General features: G+C 40.8%; 1 protein-coding gene across 1 annotated transcript in view; it reads right to left on the minus strand.

The window, feature by feature from the left end:
• Positions 1–23,673, minus strand: part of frmpd3 (FERM and PDZ domain containing 3) — a 169,851-nt gene that overhangs the window by 74,769 nt on the left and 71,409 nt on the right. Inside the window, exon 2 of the mRNA XM_088343358.1 lies at positions 17,322–17,388. The gene's annotated coding sequence lies outside the window, so the exon portion shown is untranslated. The remainder of the gene's footprint in view (positions 1–17,321; positions 17,389–23,673) is intronic.

Genomic DNA, 23,673 nt, shown 5'->3' on the forward strand with positions numbered 1-23,673 from the left:
CTCAGGTATTTTAAAACATGTTTTTAGCATGGTCGATGTATATTTTTTTACAACCACGAGGCACTAAGTAATACACACTGTACCTTTAAACTTCCAGATTAAGAGGGGGGCTTCAAACCATCATGTAGCTGGCTGCAAAAAGACCCCTTTACTACACCGTTTATTCCTCAAAATATAGACACTTTACCAGACACTTAGTTTACTCCATGTCCAAAAGCTTGACCTAATTTTAAACTAAAATTCATAATTGTATTGAAATTATGAGGTAAAAATATTCAAAATTAAACAAAAGGGTTTGGGGATGGGGATTAGTCCAACAATTTAAATAGGCCTGCACATGTGAGCCTTGCCTTAGATGCGATACAATGTACAACTACATCCATCCATCCATTTTCTGCATTGCTTATCCTCAGTAGGGTCGCGGGGTTGCTGGAGCCCATCCCAGCTATTTTGGGCAGTAGGCAGGGGACACCCAAATTGATTGCCAGCCAGTCGCAGGACACTCAGGGACAGACAACCATTCAAACGAACACTCATACCTAGGGACAATTTGGATCGGCCAATTAACCTGACATGCATGTTTTGGGAATGAGGGAGGAAACTGGAGTGCCCAGAGGAAACCCACGCAAGCACGGGGAGAACATGCAAACTCCGCAAAGGAAGGCTGGTAGCTGGATTCGATCCCATGACCTCAGAACTGTGCCGCGGACGCGCTACTCACCCATGTACAAATACAAATATACTAAATAATAATATTTATTCTGTGTTTAAATTCTTTCTCACTGAACTAATTTTTGGACTTTCCCGTTATAAAATGAATATTAACAATACTATTATTGTGTAACGTATTACTGTTCCGAGCGTCTGCAGATGCAGAGTGAGACATGCAATTCTCTTTCCTTTAGGCAGAGGGTGATAGTGAAACCACTTTATTCTCAAACAATAGAAGTAGTCTCAGTATTAGCAAAGTAACAGCAAATCAAGTGTGATATTTTTTCTTAATGGAAGGTTACCTATCGATGCTTTTATTCAAAAGGACCAGTATGTAATGTATAATTGTGCTGAGTGTCAGCAGATGCGGAGTGAGGCAAGTAATTCTCTCGCCTCATGGTAGAGGGCGATAGTGAGATCAAGGATTCTGATTTGGCGCACAACATGTCTCTAGACAAAATAATTTGTAACAGTATTAGCAAGCTAACAGCAAGTCAAGCCATCCAGTATTTTTTTTCACATTGCACGGATTTTATTTTCATTCGTGCGTTTTTTTGTTTTCAAAAGAATCAGCGCATAGATTTCATTTATCGGTTACTTTAAGCCAGTATGCTACAGTTTATATATTTCTTTCTTGACCTGCTAATCAATTCATGTCATGATTACTGGAGCAATCATGTGGGCGCCTTCTGATTGGCTGCACTTCTCTCTTAAGCGCGCTGTGTCCAGAGAGCAGTGTCAGAGTGTACATTTTGTATCTCTGTGTGTTTCTCCTGATATCCCGTTCATTTAGAACTCTGCTTACCCGATTCTGCCTGCCTCAGATCTGACCTGTTTCCGTCCCACGCTTCGATCTCCTCTCCAGCCCCGGTAAACATGACCTGCCTGACTTCCGCACTACGATTCCGGACTCGTTCCGAAGATATCTCCCCGGTGCCGCTGCTGACGTCTGACGGCCGTCACGTCTCCAGCAAGCCCTGAACGCTTCCTTAATAAAAGACTTAAACGAATGCTCTGAGGTCCACTGGTCTGTTCTGGTTTCCTGATAATTGATGAATAAGATTTAGGTTAATTTATTTGAAAATCTGACTGTGCCTCACCAGACACAAACCTTACCACACGTCATTGGCTCAGGCAATGTATCAGTTTTGTGTCAAAAATATTTATAATGTTAACTGCTGATGATTTAATGAATCGCAAAATACTATGTTTCTGGTTTTTTTCCTCGGCTCGATTTTCCCCATTTCTCCACTTGTTCACTGACGCTAGTGTTGCATAGCTACAGTGGCCACATTAGCCACTAGCTTTGCTAACAATTTTCAACCGTTCGTTTTACTAACACAACCCATGAGATAAGTAACTAGTATCCCAGCATCAAACGTTAGCATTAAGCTTAATCAACAAGTACATAGCTTTAGTTTTTAGCTTGCAGTTTCTAGTATTAGAAGCCAATGTTCCCTGTAATTTTCCACGGGTCTGAGCGTTCACACAAAGTCGGTGAGCAACGCTTGATACAACAGTGAGCAACAGCAATCTCAAGTGTGGCAACTAAGTCATTAACAAACATGATCACGTTACATTTTGCTGAGTTTCCGGCAATGCAGTTTTTTTTTTCATTTTTGAATGAATTGACTCATGTATTATTGCAAAGGATGTACGGCCTACAAACTTCATTTGTTTTTTCAACAATTTTTTCACAAGATTTCCATTTCTTTTTTTTTCCTGGTATCTTTTGTCGCATAATACTAACATTTTGGGGGGCTTACTTAGTCGGTTGCACGATACACAACTGTATTTAATCACATTTTTGAGTGGAAGTACAATGTTGGCAAGGAGATTGACTTGGTATAATTGGAAATTATTTGAATGCAACACAAACTTTTTCTTCTTTTTCCCTGTTTTTTCTATTTTCTTTTAATTCTTTAAAAAAAAATCTCATTGTGTTTATTTTTTCCTAGCTGTTACTTTTTTCTTTTTGTCCTCTATTTACTTTTTTTCCTTTGTTTCTTTTTCCTTTCTTTTTTTCTGGCTTTTTTTTCTAAAATTTTCCTTCTTTTTTCTCCTCATTTTGTTTTTTTTTCTTAGCTTTTCACTACTTTTTCATTTTGGTATTTTTTTTTTTGTTCTATTCCCCCTTCCTTTAAGTCATTTTGTGCACAATTTTTCATAATATTTGTTCTTATAGGGATGAAAGAAGCAAAAACAACCTGTAGAGCCGTTTAAGACCCGAAAGAGCCAATTCCTTTTAGTGAGCCGTGCCGAAAAGCCAGTTCTCGAAAAACTCTACTGACTTTATTCAACTTTGTTCTACTTCGACCTTGACTTCCAAATACCACATTTAGAACACAACGTCAGGAGAACCCTTGTATTTTTACCTTCATGCCCTGTAACTTTGACTTAATTCGCTTCTTAATTAGCAATTTCGAGCCCTGATTTTTGTGAGCTGGCTAGATTTTCTTGTGCGTGGAAAATCTCTGGGTTGTGTGCAATTAGCAGCTTAAAGGGAACGTTGCGCTGGATAGATTTTCTTGTGCGCTGAGAATGTGCGGGCAGTGAGCAATTGCGCACGCGTACAGCTTAGAGGGAACATTGTTAGTAGCTACCGGCTTCGATACTTGCATTAGCACTACCTTCGTCAACTCGATGCAAATGTAAGTAGGGAGTGTTTGGGATGTTTACATTATAGGCTATCACTTTATCAACGATTCCAATAAGATTAGCAGTTATCAGGACAATGCGGCCACTAGCATCAGCAGCTATCGTCATAGAGGCTTGAATTAGCAGCTTTCCTCATCAAATAGATTGTTTTTGTTAGCACTTAGCATCATGATCACTTAAACTAATGGCTAGGTTCTCCAACGCTGCTCTTAGCATTAGCAACCACCATCACAGACAGGAAGCACCTGTGACAAAAAAAGCCGATTTGTTGGCAAAATTTGATTGTTTAAACAGGAACCCAGCTTACTAGCTAATTATTAAGTTACATGTGTTTTTAATCTCATGCATTCATAAATAATCATAAATCTTCGTTGGTGGTCTGTATTCATCCTGCAGAAGCCGGCAGTGAATGAGTTAACAAGAAAAACAAAAACAAGAGCGGATATATGAATCCACACGCTCTTCAGGACAGGTGTCGTCATGGCAACCTTCCCAGAGAGGAGCACTGGTCACGGCCCTCGGGGCTCAAGGATGAGCACCGATGAAAAAAAAAGGAAAAAGAAAAAAGATGAGCACCGGTTAGGACTAAACGCTTGCAGCAAACCATCACAGAGACAACATCTACAAGTGCCTCAAAAACACAAAAGTTCCCGGTTTGCACTTTGTATTTAAGCAAGGCTAACATTAGCGTTCGACACTGAATGATAGTGACTGTGACAAAGTTCTTCGATTGCTTAAAAACGTGTCCCCGGAAACGAGCTCTGTACTGGTACTTGTTGTCTGAACGCCATTTTAAAGGTGAGTTGCGTAGTTTGGGGTGTCCTTAAAAAGTAAAACATTTTCTCTATTGAGTATGGGTTAACAATGCCCAACTGAGTTTAAAGAGCTTTCATATTTTTTTTTTCACAGCGCCTATCTGCTTTCATTTTACTTTTTGTCATTGGTGTTCCGGCCACGGCTTGGAGGAAAAGAGGGGTGTGTGGCGGTGGTTGGGGGCAGTAAAGTGCTTTTACGCGCATGCTGGAGGTTTTCTTTTATTCCAGGATGAAAATGGTGAAAGTAAGACCAGAACTGTTACAAATACAGACCAAATGCCAACCCATACCTGTAAAAAGATGAAAACAGAAGAGTTTTTTTCAAGGGAAACCCATACATGCACGCGCCATACAAGCAGCTTGACAGAGGCTGCAATGACGATTAAGACCAGAAGATGGTGCCACTAATCAGAATATTTTGACGTTGCAGACACCACTATTAACGTCAACTGAAAAATGCATGGATGAGAACTTGTGAATGGGGTGTGCGTATGTAAACAAATCGTGCTCAAGGGGACATTGTGTATTATTTTGCATCTCCTAGTGGTGACAATTTTTTAAACTTTATGACCTGGGTGGTATGCTCCCTCCGGGTCGGGGAGGAGGTCTTGCCCCAAGTGGAGGAGTTCAAGTATCTTGGGGTCTTGTTCACGAGTGAGGGTAGGATGGAACGGGAGATCGACAGACGGGTCGGTGCAGCGTCTGCCGTCATTCGGACCCTGTACCGGTCTGTCGTGGTGAAGAGGGAGCTGAGCCGAAAGGCAAAGCTCTCGATCTACCGGTCGATCGACGTTCCTACCCTCACCTATGGTCATGAACTTTGGGTCATGACCGAAAGAACTCGATCCCGGATACAAGTGGCTGAAATGAGTTTCCTCCGCAGGGTGGCTGGGTTCTCCCTTAGAGATAAGGTGAGAAGCTCAGTCATCCGGGAGGGACTCGGTGTAGAGCCACTGCTCCTCCGCGTTGAGAGGAGCCAGTTGAGGTGGCTCGGGCATCTAATAAGGATGCCTCTTCGACGCCTCCCTCGGGAGGTGTTCCGGGCATGTCCCACCGGCAAGAGGCCCCGGGGGCGGCCCAGGACACGTTGGAGAGACTATGTCTCTCGGCTGGCTTGGGAACGCCTCGGGGTCCCGTCGGATGAGCTGGAGGAGGTGGCTGGGGATAGGGACGTCTGGGCTTCCCTTTTAACGCTGCTGCCCCCGCGACCCGACCTCGGATAAGCGGAAGACAATGGATGGATGGATAGATGGACCTGGCGTACACATGCCTGAACGTCATAGTTATGTTATATAAACGTTGGAGTTCATTCTGCTTTACTGGGGCCTTGTGGCCACATTTGTGGACTAATTTTTCTCTGAAACTACACCATGTGAAAATATGATAGTTAACGGAAAACCTTAAAGGCTGTGCAAGGAAAAGAAAAGTAAAATAGCACAGTTTGTCTATTTGAGTAATTTGAATTCTTCCTTATGCTTTGTAGCATTCGTTTTCAGTTGCATGGCACAATGCGGTGACACTAGTGATCAAATATTACAAAGCGTTCCTTTCATAGTTACAGTATATACACAGCAAAACAATCACCACAATCAAAACTTTATTAAGTGTCGTGATTACCGATGTGATTCACCTGTGCCCGCTCATCTGGCGCCAACCGCTGCGGGTTCTGATTGGCTCCCTGTTACTATTTGAACCCAGTCCTGTCAGTCCCCTGTTGTCAGTCCGTCTGTGTATACAAGGACAGCCTTTTTCGACCCTGACTCCCGCCTGTCCCGTTTTTGCTCCTGTTTGTCTCCCGCTGTGACTTGTTTCCGACCCCGACCATGCATTGCTCTCCCAGTCCTGGCAACCGACCAGTTTTTCCGTCCCTGACACCGCCATCGCTCGCTACGGAAGGCACACTTCCGTGTTCAGATCACTGTCCAAGAGCGACTTGCTTCCTGCGTCCAACACTGGATCGTGGGCGCAGCCCCTCCTCTTTCTTTCAATAAAGCTTGTGGTAAACGTCACGTAATTGGATCATGTTTCCATTCTGGTCCTGACAATTAGGATATTATTTATTTTTTTAAATAAATATTTTGCGCATTTTTTATAAAAAAAATAAATTAAAAAAAAGTATTTGCAGATTTGTCGGCCATGTGAGGCAATTATGCTCATTTTACTGATTATTTTCATTATTTGTTAAAATTTGCCAAATGGTGTATCATCTATGTCAGATAAGATTTTTTTTTACATTTTTTTGGGGATAACTTCTCTAATTTCCCTCATGCTGAGGTTTTTGAGTTTTTCCTTGCCCTCATGTAGGTGTTAGATCAGGGATGGTGTAATAATAGTCTGTGGTTTGCAATCATTTGTGGTCTGTGCAGCCCTTTGAGACCCCTCTGTGATTAAGGACGTCAAAAATAACCATGATTTGACTATTACTATTCAATTCTATTATCGTTGCTGATATTTTAAAAAGACCTATCTCCATTTTGGGCATTTTTTAAAGATATTATTGCACGATTGGAATATTAAATGAAAAAACAAAACGAGATTTGTCTTTTTAAAATAAAAGCGACATTATGTTGTATATTTTTTTAGTGACAAGGAGATTAACACTTATCAACGATAATGTTAGTAGGTAGTAATGATGTTTATTATTTTTCTAAATATTGTAAGATCATTCTTGACAAAAATGATCTTGCATCAGCCCAATGTGTTAAGTCATACTGATTGATTTATACTGAAAAATGTAACCAAGTAACCAAACGGGGAAATCAGGAACGGACGAGTGGAAAACGGGTGACAAAACGGGACCGACAGGTGTCAGAGTAAAAAATGCTTGCCTTGTGAAAACAGATGTTCGCTGATGGACTGACAACAGGTGAGTGAAAGGACTGAGCTTAAATAAGACGGGGAACCAATCAGGTAACCCGCAGCAGCTGGCGCCGAACGAGCGGGCACAGGTGAGTGTAATAAGTAATCACGACACTATCCTCCTAGTATAAAAGTGATTGTCAGAAATGTTGACCAAACACATAAAAATCAAACAGCTTTGCTGTGTACCTCATTTGTGCCCAGAATGTTCTTTAATAAAAACCTGAACGGAACTACTCAGTTCCATTGACGTTTTACCCACCTGACAACCTCAGTGTTAAACAAACACACAAAGGAGGAGAATACAGCCGTCTTCAGGTGACACATTGGCCGTTTTGGATGTAAATCTCTCAGAATTCAGTCTCATGAAAACAATCTTTCTCACACACACACACACACACACATAAAACGACGTTTCAATAATCAGTCTAATTATTTCTCTTGTACGTTTATCAATCTTATATTCTTTTATTGTGAAGTCGTGGTCATGTGTGTACTGTTTTCACTGACGTATAATAAACCACGCCCACTGTTTGGGCTCCCTCTTTCCTTTTTTCAACCAACATGAGAGCCTCGTGAGTACCTTGCAGCTGCTATCACGATGTAGTTTTTAACAATACATGTATTTTATCTGTGTAAATACAGCCACCAAAGAGTCTTAATAATGTCTATCTTTGACATCAGGAGCTAGAATAGATATTGAATGATTTCCGGAATTTTCAGTGTTTTGGAATAAAAGAATTAACACAAATACCAACCGTCTTTTACTGAGCAGCCACATGTTTCATCACTCGTTTTCCCTTCTCCCCCTGGAAGTATTAACATCTCGGCCCTAAAGCTCCTCATGCATTTGTCTTTCTTTTGTATTCTGTATGAGAAATGGCTGTCAAGATGAAATTCATGGAAATGCTAACCGCTTTATTAGCCAGCTTTCTCCTTGATTAATTGCAGCGCCACGTCACTCGCTGTGACGGCGCATCTCATCTCGAGACGAGGACCCTTTCGAGGCGCTCGCGAGACTCATCGCATCTTAAATTCGCATCGAGGACCCTGAATTGATTTTTTGCCTCACAGCCGAGAGGTTCGCCTTCTCCACCTGATTGCAGTGTCTGTTTTCCCAGACGTTTTCGCCTGAAACGTTTTTCGAATGACGACGGAATCCGGGTCGTGTCAGGCCTGTCCGCTCACAGAGCGAAAAGAAGGGCTGGGCGATTTTTGGCATTTATCCAAGCTACGTAAATACAGAGTAGTATCAATCGATATTGATCTGATACCGATACTTTTTGCGCGGAAATCTCATGACTGTTCCCTCTAATTTTCCACTGGTGTGAGCGTTCACACAAAGTCGATTGAAACAACAGTGAGCAACGGCAATCCCAAGTATGGCAACGAAATCATTATCAAACATGTCCAAAACTTGACATCAAGTTACATTTTGCTGAGTTTCCGGCAATGCAAAAAAAAAAAAATCACTTTTGAATGAATTGACTCATTTATTATTGCAAAGGTTTTACGGCCTACAAACGTCATTTGTTTTTACAACAATTCTTTCACAAAATTTTCATTTTTTTCCCCTGGTATCTTTTGACGCATAATGCTAACATTTCTGGGGGCTTATTTAGTCGTTTGCACGATACAGAACTGTATTTAATGACATTTTTTAGTGGAAGTACAATGTTGGCATAATGTTTTTTTTCCATTTTTTTATTCCTTTAAAAAATCTCATTGTGTTTATTTTTTTCCTAGCTGTTCCGTTTTTCTTTTTGTTCTCTATTTACTTTTTTTCTTTTGTTTCTTTCTTTTCTTTTTTCCTGGCTTTTTTTCTGAATTTTTCCTTCTTTTTCTCTTCCTTTTGTTTCTTTTTTCTCAGCTTTTCACTACTTTTTCATTTCAGTATTTTTCTTTGTTCAATTCCCACCTTTCCTTTTAGTCATTTTGTGCACAATTTTACATAATATTTGGTCGTGTAGGGATTAAAGAAGCAAAAACAACCTGAAGAGCCGTTTAGGCCCCGAAAGAGCGGTTATCTTTAGTGAGCTGAGCCGAAGAAGCCGGTTCTCGAAAAACTCTACTGACTTTACTTTTCAACTTCGTTCGACTTAAAAATACCGCATTTAGAAAACAGCGTCAGGGGAACCCGTGTATTTTTACCTTCATGCACTGTAACTTTGACTTAATTCGCTTCTTAATTAGCAATTTCGAGCCCTGATTTTTGTGCGCTGGCTAGATTTTCTTGTGCGCTGAGAATGTGCAGGCAACCAATTATGGTGTCCCCTGCCCACGGCCCGAAAATAGCTGGGATGGGCTCTGGCACCCCTGCGACCCTACTGAGTATAAGCGGTGCAGATAATGGATGGATATATATTCTGTGAAAACCTATGACAAAATAACATCATTGTTATGGTTATAGTTGAAATGGGAAGACTGCATTGATCGGTGTATCGGCTACCGTCATGAGAACTCTTTCCCGGTGTGTCGTGGTGAAGAAGGAGCTGAGTCGAAATCGATCGAGCCGATCGATCTACATTCCTACCCTTACCTATGGTCATGAACTTTGGATCATAAACAAAAGAAATGGATCCCAGATACAAGCGGCTGAAATAAGTTTCCTCTACAGGATGGCATGGCTCTTCCTTAGCGATAGGGTGAGGAGCTCCGTCATCCGGAAGGAGAGCCGCGGCTCCTCCGCATTAAAAGGAGCCAAATGAGATGGCTTGGTTCATCTGATAAGGAGGCCTCCCGGACGCCTCCCTCAGGACATGTCCCACATTCAGGTGGCCCCAGGGACGACCCAGGACACGCTGAAAGACTATGTCTCTAGGTTGGTCTGGGAATGTTTCGGATCCTGTCAATGAGCTGGATAAGGTGGCTGGGGATAGAGAAGACTGGGCCTCCCTACTGAGGCTGCTGCATCCGTGAACCGATCCCGGATAAGCTGAAGATGGATGGATGGAGTATCAATCTTGACTATAGCATCGATCCAATTCAAGCACTCGCTCAGTATTGTTAATATCAATATTTGGATAGATCTGGGGCCACATGGCGGCTGTGTGGTTAGAGCCCAGCCCCATGGTGTAGAGGTCCATGGTTCAATTCCAGCTACCACAGTCTTCCCGTGTGGAGTATGCATGTTCTCCCCGTGCCGGCTTGGGTTTCCTAAGGGGTATTTCCTTCCAGATACCAAAAACATGCCTGTCAGGTTAATTAGCCGGTCCAATTTGTCACTAGCTGAGTTGTTTATCTCAGTATGCCCTGCCCACTGCCTGAAGATAGCTGGGATAGGCTCCAGCAACCCTCTCAGCCCTAGTGAGGATAAGCGGTGAAGAAAATGAATGGATGGATCTGCCCACCCTTACCACAAAGTAGAAAGGCAGCGGTTCGTCAGCATGCCTGAGCCTGCCAGCTCAAGGGATGCCAGATAAGAAAATCCAAAGCGTAGCGTGATTGCTGCAAGCTAATCAGCATCGCAATCGTCTTAGAGCAAGTGAACACAAGAGTTTCATCTGCTGAGAGGAGGGAAGGACTCTTTGAAGATAGCAAGAAACACCCATAAGTGTGACGCTGTAGATGAAAGTAAACCTCCAATTTGTTTAAATTTGAGCTAGCTCAGTGTAAAAACTTCAGGATGAAAAAAAAAAAACAGTATTATTCCCTCAAAAACAAATTTGCAGACACATACGCTCCTCTACTTCGACCTTTCAACTTACGAAAACCAATAGAAACAAAAAAAAACATACGGAATGTCGAAAACTATCCGGACATTGCTGTTTAGCAGTTAGATTTATGATAGCACCATAGAGAGTATCCTGACCAGCTGTATCTCTGTGTGGTGTGGAAGCTGCAGCGCTTCCGACTGGGGTAGTGTGAGGAGGGTGACGAGGACAGCAGAGAAAATCATCGGGACTTCTCTCCCCTCCATTCAGGACATTGGCAAGAACGCTGCCTATCCCAAGCTAAGAACATTATCAGGGACCCCTCTCACCCCCATCATGGACTGTTCATTCTGCTAGCCTCTGGGAAGAGGTACTGCAGTGTGCGGTGCAGGACCACCAGGTTCCACAACAGTCTTGTCCCCCTGGCCACTAGACTGTTAAATGGTCAATCAAACAAATAGTAAATCTAAACTGCTGCTAATCTGTACATCTGTTGGTTTTGTTTGACTTTTTTGCACTACTGGCAGTTCTTTATAGCTAGCCACTCCTTGCACATCTGTTTCTCTGCACTATTGTACTTACAGTGTTATTGTTACAGTTTTATTGTTACTGTTAGCTGCTCCTCTTGCACTATTTGCACTACTGTAAAATACTATACATAGCCATAATTATTTAGTATATTATTAGTACTCAATACTCCAACTCAATACAACATTTTATTTATATCTGTACATTCAAGGAAACTGTGCGGGTCAGATGTATCGACATTTCGTTCTGTATACACGTGTACTAGAATGACAATAAAGTAGCTCTGAATCTGAATCTGAATCTGAAGTTTTTGTATTGTGTGCAACTTTTTCCGAGTACAGGACATTAACGTGGGCAGCACGGCGGCGCAGTGGTTAGCGCTTGTGCGGCACAGATCATGTCATGGGAACCTGTCGTGGGTTCAAATCCATCTCCAGACTTCCTGTGCGGAGTTTGTATGTTCTCCCCGTGCTTGCGTGGGTTTCCTCCGGGCACTCCGGTTTCCTCCCACGTTCCAAAAACATGCATTTCAGGTGAATTGGCCGGTCCAAATTGTCCCTAGGTGTGAATGAGCGAATGAGTTGTCTGTCCCCGTGTGCCCTGCGATTGGCTGGCAACCAGTCCAGGGTGTCCCCTGCCCTCTGCCTGATGATTGCTGGGATGGGCTCCAGCATCCCCGCGACCCTATTGAGGATAAGCGGTGCAGCTGATGAGATGAGATGAGGACATTAACGTAATGCTTCTTTCCGCTGCTACCAGCTACATTGCTGTTCAGATCAGCCTACGGTAGGACTTCTCGACCAGTGGCCTTTCTGGAATTCTTTCATAGATTTTGCCAGATGGGGCCACTTAAACTCTTGGGTGGCACACCAGAACTAAAAGTCATAGATCAATTTAACAATATAACAATATACTGGCAAGTAGAGTGGCCAACTGATTTATAGCGGGGCCTGTGGCAGCCCTTGCTGGCGCGATTATTCTCAACAGGGTAGGACGTTGTGTCAGATTACTGGGTTGCCAACCTTTGAACTATGATATAAACTTTTTGAGTACAAAGGTTGAGATATGTGCATTTATTTTACATAAGATGAGGCTCACCTATAGGGATCTGACATAATCATTTACTATCTTGCTGCTAGGAGTACCCAAAAGAACCAAAAAATGAGAAGAAAAATCGTTTTACTCACTTTGAATTGCCGTAGTTTGTCTTTTTCCTTGTGCTTTTTAGCACTATTTTTGGTTGCACTGCGCAATACAGCCACATTTAATGAGCAAATATTACACACTGTCCCTTTAAGATTTTTTGTTTTTAACCGATAAAGTGATTAATGCCAGACATCGATTTAGAAACTTGCATATGTTTTAATGTTTAATGCTTTTGTTTAAAAATTGCAGTTGAGGGTACTTATCAAACTGTCATGATGATTTTGATTCATTTTTAAAACCGAACTCCGCTTTCTATTGTGGCCCACATGAGAGCTAATAATGCAATTGCAGCATGGAGGGAAAAAACAAGCGGGCCTGTGAGTTGATTATAATCACGCAACGCTGCAGGGATAAACAGCATGTTTGTTAACATAGTGTTTCAAATGCTAATTATCATTTTGTTTTTGCCAACCACAGTCTTTAGTATTCCAAGCCATGTTAGGACAACAAGGAATTCATCTCTCACCCTTATCTTAAAAACTTTCTGACATTTTATGGGAATGAAGTAAATAAAATATGATAATAATATAACCGGAATCATATTATCAACCGCATGCAGGCAATGCCATGTCCATATTAATCGTATGGGTGGACGGCAGTAGGACTTTAGTTATGAAGCCGATCCATGTCAATACACCGTAATTGATCTGAAAATATGTAAAGATAAATGTTTGATTACAAATATTGTAGGGAAAAAAAAGCAATGTAACGAAAATACCTGCCTGGTGGTGATACGAAAGAGAAGGACGATTTGAGATGAGTCAGCGGACGAGCGTTTGACCTGAAGCATGTGAACGCCTGCATGGACCAGCTGGCAGAGATGGAAAGCTGTGTCGTGGCCGTCGGAGACTTTCTGGACTAGTTTACAAGCTGGGGGCCTCGCTGCTGTCATCCACTTTCCGGACAAATTTTCAACATGTTACCTAGTGTTTACTATGTTTGTGTACTGTAATGCTAAATGTAATTCACCCTGGTCATCCTGAAAGGGGGATACCACTTGTGAGGTCCCTTCTCAAGGTTTCTCTTTTTCCTCACGCTGAGGTTTTGAGTTGTTCCTTGCCCGCATGTTGGTTTAAGACCAGGTAATTGTGTCATTGTAATCCTGTGCAGTCTTTTGAGACATTTTTGTGATTAAGGGCTATATAAATAAATTTGACTTGACTTGACTTGACAAATACTGCATAACAATGTCAACAAGACAGCAAAAATATCTTTGAGTACACAATATTTTGAAAATCAAGTCAGTAATGCAAATAAGGTGCTTTTAATACTTCTCGGCTTATTTACTGTAATATATTGCTTTAAGGTCTCCGATGTCTAGCATCAAAATTTTTCAGCTGGTCCAAAATGCGGCTGACCATATCACTCCTATATTGGCTTACTTGCACTGGCTCCCAGGTTCTCTTACTAACATATAAATGTTTGCATGGACTTGCCCTCCCTTGTCTCTCTAATTTGATCTCCCCCTAGGTTCCTCTCCGGAGCCGCCATTGGTCTACTTTTGACTCAGAGAGCCAAGAAGAAATCAGTAAGCTTGAGAGCGTTTTCCATCCAGGCCCCGGTGCTTTGGAATACAATGCTTTCGGAGATAAGATCTGCAACCTGCAAAGTTTTTTAATCTAGACTTAAGACCCACTTCTCTTTAATAGCTTATTATTTATGCCCACCTCACACTTATCTTTTCCCTTTCTTTCCTGCTGCTTGGCTGGCGGTTATATGAGGGCGAAGGACATATTCAGATGAGTCAACCGACCAGCACCTTGACCTGAAGCATGTCAAGTTTGTCAACGTCTGCATTAACCAGCCGGCAGAGATGGGAAGCTGCGTCGTTTCTATCATATACTTTATGGGCAATGATAGCAAAAACTTGTTTTACATCTTACCTATATTTATCTTATTGTGTGGTTTGTGTATTGCAACAACATTGCAAAATGGTGTGCACCCTTGTCATCCTGGAAGGGGGATCACCACTTGCAAGGCCCCTTCTCAAGGTTTCTTATTTTCTTTATGTGGACATTTTTGAGTTTTTCCTTGCATGTTGGTTTAATATCAGGTGGTAGTGTGATTGTAACCTGTGCAGTCCTTTGAGAGATTTTGTAATCAAGGGATATACAAATAAATGTGACTTGACTTGATAAAGTGTTAATCGTTGACATAGTGACAAACGGCTTACAGGTTTTTGTTCAGGAACAGTAACTTTTGTGGTTGCAGCTGGTTGTTCTCTAGAGTGTCTATTTTCTTCATGTGTTCATGTGGTGCCGCCACAGTAGCAGACTACTTTACCACACAAATTACACCTGTCATCGTCCTTTTCCATGGTTAAAAAAAGAGTCAACTAAGCCTGTCAGACATCCGTAAACTTAAAGGACCATATATTGACCCTCCCCTCCTAAACATTGTTCAACCCATGCTTCTTTATTGCTCTACATGTTTTTTCACAATGGTCTCCGTCCCAAACCAGACCAAACTAACACGTTTCACTTACACAGCAGCTCAAATCATCGGCGTACCCACACCCAAACTCTCAGGCTTACAGGTGCATCATCTGACTGGCAAACACAATACTCCAGGATATCACTCACTCATTACACAAATACTTCATCCCACTAGCATCAGGGCACAGATACAAGGCGATAAAATTGAGGAGGGGAAACGCGTGATCCCCGCTGCCATCACCCTTATAAAAAACAGGCCCCGCTGATTCATCCAATCAGACAGCCCTCATTGTCCCAGTGCCATATATGTCTGTGTATTTTGTATTTTATTTTTTCTTCTGCGTGGCAGGCACAATGCAGCAGCAGGCCAGGGAAGGAGAGGTGCTAAAAGTCTACCTGTCAGTAACACACTGAGGCATAGAGATCCAGAGGAGGCTGAACGAGAGAGAGAAGGTATGCAATATCTACGTTGAGAAGCGCCGGTTTGAGAAATTTAGTGGAGAAGTGAAGTATCGAACCCAGGACAACAATATTGATCTGATACAAGTACTTGCATAGTGTCACTGCCTCGGCCGAGGCCTCATGCGTCAGCTTTGAGCGAACCCGGTTTATGATCTATTACGGACCCTGACGTCGGGGTACTTGACTCTGTGTTGACGTAAGCGCCACAACCATGAGAGATCATAACCTTTTACAGCCTATTAGTTGCTTAATGGCGGCTGATAATTACATGCAGAACTTTATACAAGAGAAATGTGGAGGACTGATCTTATGTATAAATAAATAAATACCTGCAAATGCTTGTATCAATAAATTAACACATAAATAAATCACGTAACAATTGAATATATGACATAAATGCTGTGTATTTATATATTCATGCATTGCATCCGTTATATATTTCGGTATTTATATTGTGCCAGGTTATAGCTAAATATATAAAGAAACATTATATATTTATAAATTTTGTCATATATTTGGTTGCATATTTTCTAGGGTAATCTTTCTTTTATTTTGTCATGTGTGATATAATGTATTTTGTATTGTATTTTCTCATGTATTTTGTTATGTATTTTGCAGTGTATTTCGTTATTTATTTTCTAATGTATTTTGTATTTTTTATGTCATGTATGTTGTAGTGTAGTATTTCATTTATTTGGTCCTGTATATTGTTGTGTATTCGGTCATTTATTTTGTCACATATTTTGTCACGAGATGGAAGGGGTGAACGGACCAGGACGGAGGCAGGAGGCAGGAAGGGAGAACTCAATTGCGTGACGATCCAAAACTTTTATTTACCAAAATAAAAGTTGTCCAAAACTCAGGGACAAGACAGAACAAACAGGTTTTAACAAAAACGTGCAAACACAGGTTTCTTCCAACTCAACTAAACAGGACCAGGCATGACAGAACAGAAAAGGTATATATAATGAGCCAGCACCCGCAAAGCCCACAATCCAGCCTTAAATAGCAGACACGCGATTAGTTGAACTGCTTCAGCTGGTGCCCAGGGGGCGGGGCAGACCGATCGCCAAGGCGACCATGACATATTTTGTCCTTTTTTTTTTCTCAAGTATTTTTTCATGTATTTTATTGATTATTTTTTATTGTTTTTTTTCACTTTTATTGTCTTGTATTTTTTCAGGCATTTTGTCATTTATTTTTGATGTATTTTCATGTAATTTGTTGCGTATTTTGTCTTATTTCTGTGTGTGTATTTTGTCGTGTATTTTGTCACCAAAAAAAAAACATTCAAACGAGGGGGTGGGTCTAACAGTCTGAGTTTCTCACCTACTGGTTGATTTATGAGTGCATTGATCAACTGCAATGCCTATCCCACCAACAGGCGAAAAGCTCAGTCAGTTTAACCCGCCCTTTCATTTAAATAACATTTATTTTTGAAAAAATACATGACACATCACATGACACAAAACATGGCAAAATACACAACGATCCACCCAAAAAATGTATAAATACTTATTTATTTATACATTTATTTTATGTTCGGCCAGATTAGCTCTCCATAGAGAAAGCTGTGAAAGCATGGATATGTGTGATCTGTCTATTTATCTGTCATAGCATCTACATTTGTGTCCTAGCATAGTGTTTTTGTGTGTCTTATATTGTAGACACCGAGGACTGAGAGAAACATAATTTCAATTCTCTGTTTTGCTGCAGAATTGACAATAAACTTTGACTATGACTTTGATATAAATGATTAAGTGAGTTACTGTACATACATAAAACACAATTTGGTGATGGATCTTCATCACCTTCTATTTCATTCAGTTACGTATAACCATTTTTTCTCATGCGATTATGTAAACATGTAATAAGCTCCAGAATCAATTGACTTGTTCAAGTGTATAAACGGTCTCATCATGAGACCTTAATCCTTTTGATCTTGCGTTGCGTTTTGCTTAATATGAGGCTAAATGTATAAAACTTGCACTCACAGTGTTGGAGTGTTGACTGAAGCTTTCGTCGTCAACAGGGATCGCCCGTAAACCCAAACAGGTTGGCCTGTTCAAATACAGAAATAAAAATAATGAATGTTAATAACAATACAAAATAAATAAACTCCATTATTGAAATTAATTTAACCCTGCAAAAATATACACTCTAATATAAATAGCATACTTGCACTGGAAGGAAAAGCCATTTTGTTATAGTTAATGTATAATGACATTGAAGGCCACTTATTTATTCATTAAGCAATTAATAGACACGATTGATATTCATATTACTTAGGTCAAATAATGTAGATTTTACACAAATTGTTTTTGGTTCAAATTGTTGCTTATTCTGAATATGATAGTTACTTATCTAAATCTTTGTTTTTACTTTCTTTTTTTTCCCTTTTTTTTACAAAATAAGAAAGTACAAAACCTGACTTTTAGAATTGTATTGAAGTGAAAGGACTGGACTTTTTACTACTCTAATGTGGTGAGCAGTGCTTTCATACGTTTTCCTCATTTTAAGTATGGTTTTTAATTGTTATAGTATATTTATACCCTTTTACTGATGTTAAAATAAAAAAAAATCACTTAAAAAAGGAAAGAGAACCACATTATCTGAAATGGCAGGTATTATTATCCTTTTTTTACTGAAAGTAATTTTCAACTGACGAAATAATAAAATTTTTAAAAAGGGTAAAATTATCCTGCCATGGAACAAAGCCATTCTACTTGGAAAAGCTATTATTTTATGACAACTTTTTGCAGATTATATATTTGTATTACACTGGCATATTTTATACTTGTGGATATCAGGACAGGTTTGTATACTAACTTAATCTGAAAAACAAACAAACAAATATTCCTTTGACAAATATGAAACATTTGTGTGGCCTTATCAGCTTGTATATGTGCATGGAAAATTTCACATTTGTCAAGAACATCACCAAACTGGCTAATCAAGAAGCCATGGCTGACAAGAGAGGTCCACCGGAGAGCTTGAAAAGCTGCCTTCAGATCTGGGGTCAAGGCAGGCCTAAAGCCACCCTCCCTGGATCCCTACCAGTTTGCACATCATTCAAACCGCTCGACCAACAACGCCATCTCCATTGCTCTCCACTCATTTTTCACCCACTTCGAGTCTAAAAACCCCCACGTAGGAATGCTGTTCATTGACTTCAGCTCAGCATTTAATATTGTAATCCCATAGCAACTTATCCACAAACTTGATCGGCTAAGACTCTACAACTCCCTGTGTAATAGGATGCTCGACTTCCTCACAGGGAGACCATAGGCAGTTCAGGTCAGCAGCAACACCTCCAGGACCATTATACTGAACACAGGGGTACCCCAGGGTGTGGCTCCTTGCCCCCTCCTCTTCATTCTGCTGACCCAAGACTGCACCCCAACATCCAGCTCCACCCTTTTCAATGTTTGGGGACGACACAACTGTGGTGCGTCTCATCAACAACGGCGATGAGACAACCCAACTATCTATTTACCCTGGTCATATCCCTCGAGAGGGGTGACCGACAGCAAGACAACATCTCATCTCATCTCATCTCATTAGCCGTACCGCTTATTCTCATTAGGGTCGCGGGGGGGCTGGAGCCCATCCCAGCCATCTCCGGGCAGTGGGCAGGGGACACCCTGAATTGGTTGCCAGCCAATCGCAGGGCACACAGGGACAGACAACTCATTCGCTCATTCACACCTAGGGACAATTTGGACCGGCCAATTCACCTGAAATGCATGTTTTTGGAACGTGGGAGGAAACCGGAGTGCCCGGAGGAAACGCACGCAGGCACGGGGAGAACATACAAACTCCGCACAGGAAGTCTGGAGCTGGATTTGAACCCACGACAGGTTCCCATGACATGAACTGTGCCGCACAAGCGCTAACCACTGCGCCGCCGTGCTGCCCAGCAAGACAACATATACAAAAATAAAGAAAATAAAAGAAAATGGAAAACATATAAAGGGAAAAAGTAGCAAAAAAACGCACACAATTTTTTGGGGACCATGGCCAACCCAAATGCCCAAACACCCAAACAAGTTAAGCACCTCTGCATCCAAGTTGGTCATGCTTTCGCCCCTTCAGATGAAACGGGACACAAGAAAGCGACCATGTCGCTCAGGTCCGGGTGACATGACACACTCTTCGGTTCAGCAGCATGGCTCGACAGCTTTCACTGGTTTACCCCTGTCGCATCATATGGGTGCCCTGCCCATCCCTTAGAACGCGTCCAAACATCCCCCTACCCTTTCACAACACCTCTTCACTCATTCTTCTCACCAACAAGAGCTCTAGCTTCCATTATATTTAGACCTCTTTCCTGCAGAGCACTCATAACACTATCCATCCACGTCAATAGCGGCCTTCCTCTTGGTGTCCTTCCATTGACTTCTGCTCTGTAGATCCTCTTCAACATTCACTCCTCATCCATCCTCTCCATGTGTCCAAACCAACCGAGTACTCTATTAGACAACCTACAGGAGTGAAATAAGCAGGCTGGCTCAGTGGTGTATATACGATCTTCACCTATATGTAAAGAAAATCAAGGAGATTGTTGTAGATTTCAAGAGGGCAGACATCAAGCATGTCCCAATGAGGATCAAAGGTGCTGCGAAGGAGAGCGCGAGCAGTACCAATTTCCTGGGTGTGCATGTCAGCGAGTACCTGTCCTGGAGCCATAAAATCACATCCCAAAAAAGCACATCAATGCCTGCATTTTCTCTGCAAACTCAGGAGAGCAAGTGCCCCAACACACACTATGCTCTCACAGAGGCAGTATAAAGAGCATCCTGACTAGCTGCACCACCGTGTAGTATCACGCCTCCACTGTTTCCTGCTTAAATACCATGCATTGAATTTTGAGAACAGCGTAAAAGGTCATTGATATCCCCTCATGACACCCCCTGGACCCTCTACAACTCCCATCTCACCCGCAAAGACACCAGTATTCCATGCTGCCGGCAGGGAAAAGACTGCAGTTTCTCAGAGCAAGAACCAGCAGGCTTAAGGACAGCTTCCACAAAGCTTTCAGGACTCTGAACTCTCTCTCTGCCCTTCTCCCTCCCAACTCTATGCCTTCTGACACATGAGTGCAAAATTGTTCTACTTAGATTCCGACTATCATTTGCACATTTTCTATTCTGAACCAATATATTTTTATCTAAAATGATTTGAAAAAATTAACAATAATGACAAGGACATTTGCTAATAGTTGTTCTTTAAACTTGCTGCTATTTGTTCTTGCTGCTATTGGTTATTTGTATTGTGCCTTATCTATTGCATGTTTGCATGCAATAGAAGGGAAGCGATTTCATCTGTGCTGACAATAAAGTTGAAGCTGAGGTGAATTATTTTTGTCACTACAGTTCATCCAACATCATCCTAGGTAAGATTTTTGGCTAATACTATATATTGATTACCTGATAGAATCATCTATTTCTGCAAACTGAATGGCGGACACTGATACGATATCTATCCATCTACCCTGATTATATCCCTTGAGAGGGGTGACTGACAACAAGACAAACATACACAAAAACAAACAAAAAAAAAACAAACAAAACAAAGACAAAACAAAGAAAAAGTAAAGAAAAGAGGGGAAATAGTAACAAAAAACCCCAAAAAAATTGTTACGGATAAGTAAACGCAAATTGCATGCTGCTTCACCAGAGTTCAAAGTTCAGGGCTTGTTCTAAAATGTTTCACACATGCGTACATGTTAACAAAAATATGAAAAAAATTGAAATGTGTTTATATCTCAAAAACTTACTAAGACTGAGCAAAACCAAAGTGATTTCATTATTTAGCATGTCTGATCACTCTGAATCAGTTAAAAAAAAAGCAGAGAACAAATTTGTTGTTGATCTGTGTTATTTGCAGGAAAAATGGCAGTTATTTTCAGAGAGTATAAAGAACATATGTCCCTGAGTATTGTTATATTTTGTGTCTGAATGTTACTGATGTATGTTGAACATATTTTGAATACTGTGTGCTATTTTAGTTGACTGGCTTGAAAAAAAGCATATCGTCATTTTGATAATGGTACAAATCATGCTTATTGTTACCACATTGCACCTAATGGTTCATTCCATTGGACACTTTTTGCTCCCAGCTCGCAATAATCAATACTTTTTTTTAGCACAACATTTCTTTTGTGCATTGTAAATTTCTCGACTGGTAAACCACTTATTTTACGTACTGATAACAAAAGACTTCCAGGTAGTTCCTTACCAAGCCCTGTTATAAGTGGGGACTTTAAAATTGTATTATTTGTCAGTGATTACAACGTAGTTGTGGCGAATATGGGAGGTAAAGAAATTATTCTGACAAACAATTTATTGACCAATTTAATCAAAGAGCGGAGTTTATTCTTTTGAAAACTCGTCTCGCCTTTTTGGAGCACAACATACGTTTTTAGATCATTATGTCATTAAAAGGGATAAAAAACCTTGTTTAGTTATTCTGAAGGGTGGCTACACACACTTTTGAGTTCTCTTTCCTGTTTTGACAGTTCACTAGACTTTAATCAAGACACGCACACTCTTGGATTTAAGGACTTTTTTTGCAAATCATCTACTGAAGAAGCTTGAATAGAGCACAAAACAATAATAAAAAAATAAAACAAAGACAACTTGAAGTTGAGAACTTAAATTGGCCCAAATTGGATGGACAACAATGTTGGCTTGATCATTATGTTACTGTATTTTGATAGAGTACCCTATTTTACGTCACACCAATACCAATACCTAGCAACAACGAGATGTTCTGTTTCGATGAAAATTAAGGCCCAGTTTTTATGTTGTCAGCTGTAGAGCGATAAGGAATCCTGGTAGGCTTGAGAGCCGGTTGGGACGAGGACCACAGGAGTGTTGAAGGAGAAGTTTACTGCTGGTGGCTTGAGGCTTCTCTGAGGTCACTGGCTTTGTCCTACTGGTTGGGCTGCTAGCTTGATCAAGCTTGTCTGCTGACTTGGCAAGGTTCTCTGGCTGCTTGTTGAACTGAGACTTGGTCAGGATCGTCCAGGGCTTTGGTTCAGTACCTCCCGTTAGGACATGCCCTTTTGCTTCTTGCTGGCCAAAATCAGACTGCCCTTGCGAGGTGAGGCGTGTAGCAGCTCTTAGTTCCAATCTTTGGGGAGGGGCGGACTCCCTGTAGTGGAGTTGTCACGGCAACCTTTGATGCGCAAATGAAAGAAAACGTCCCCCTCCCCAACCTCACATTCCACCAGTATCAGTCAGATGACGTATCTATGTGATTGACTTAAAACACAGTATTCACCTCACATGTTTTGACATTTTGTGATCACTGTCTGACATCGAAAAACGGGATTTTGACTAAACGTTGAATACTCTACAAAGTGAACATTGTTTACAATAAGATTAGTCATGGCACTCCAGGATAAACACGTAATACAGACAAAAGAAAGAAAAATAAGATAAAAAGAAGGTCAGGATAAATAGGCAGTGCTTGGAAACTGGGCAAAGTAATATGTGCAGTTGACATTTTGCCAACAGAAATTAAAGTAGGATTTAAACCAACTAAAACATGACTAAATTGTGGTGCATGTGCTCAAATGGCTACACACGAATCTCAAATTAAAAAATATGACAATAATGTCTCTGAATGATTGTAGAAACCTTAAATAGAGCAATCATACATGTGTGTGCGCGTTGGGGGTTGGGGTGCTCAGTTGATGTCTTATTAATCCTTATTCCCATTAATGGAAAATAATAAGTGGTACAGATAAGAGCTGGACGGATGGTTAAACGGAACATAATGAGACCGATTTTAAGACTAGATCAGTTAATTGTCTATCACACCATTTTATGGCGTCCTGAAACGTTTCAGTTCAATTTTATTCTTTATAGTTACTATTTGAACACTGTAGATGCAAGCTGTTTAATCGTTGAAAATGTTTACATCGACAATATTACATATTTTAAACTTTTACAATATTGTGCATCTATTTAGTATGTTTGACAGATTTTTGTGCATTTTTCATGAAAGTTATCAGCAATACACTTCTTTTATAATGGTTCAGTCCATCCCTGTCAGTTCCGCGTCAGTAATTTAAATGCTGAAGGAATGGTGTTTAATACGAATTTAATAGAAAAACTGAGACTGAAAATACACACAATAAATCAATTTCCAAAGATGTTTTAGAAAAGGAGAAACAGGGATTTTTTTTAATCTTATTTTTTATACTAAGTTGGTAGAAAAAAATCTACCATCCAAATAAAGGCATAAAACCGCCCTGTGTCTCTTTAGAACCGAAATAAAATGTACATTAAAGACCTAAATATTGAAAACATCTCCAGGATAAGTAGCAAACGCTGT

Source organism: Urocampus carinirostris, chromosome 9 (assembly GCF_059441175.1).
Source record: "Urocampus carinirostris isolate Australia breed hairy pipefish chromosome 9, RoL_Ucar_1.0, whole genome shotgun sequence".
NCBI classification, from domain to species: Eukaryota; Metazoa; Chordata; class Actinopteri; order Syngnathiformes; family Syngnathidae; genus Urocampus; species Urocampus carinirostris.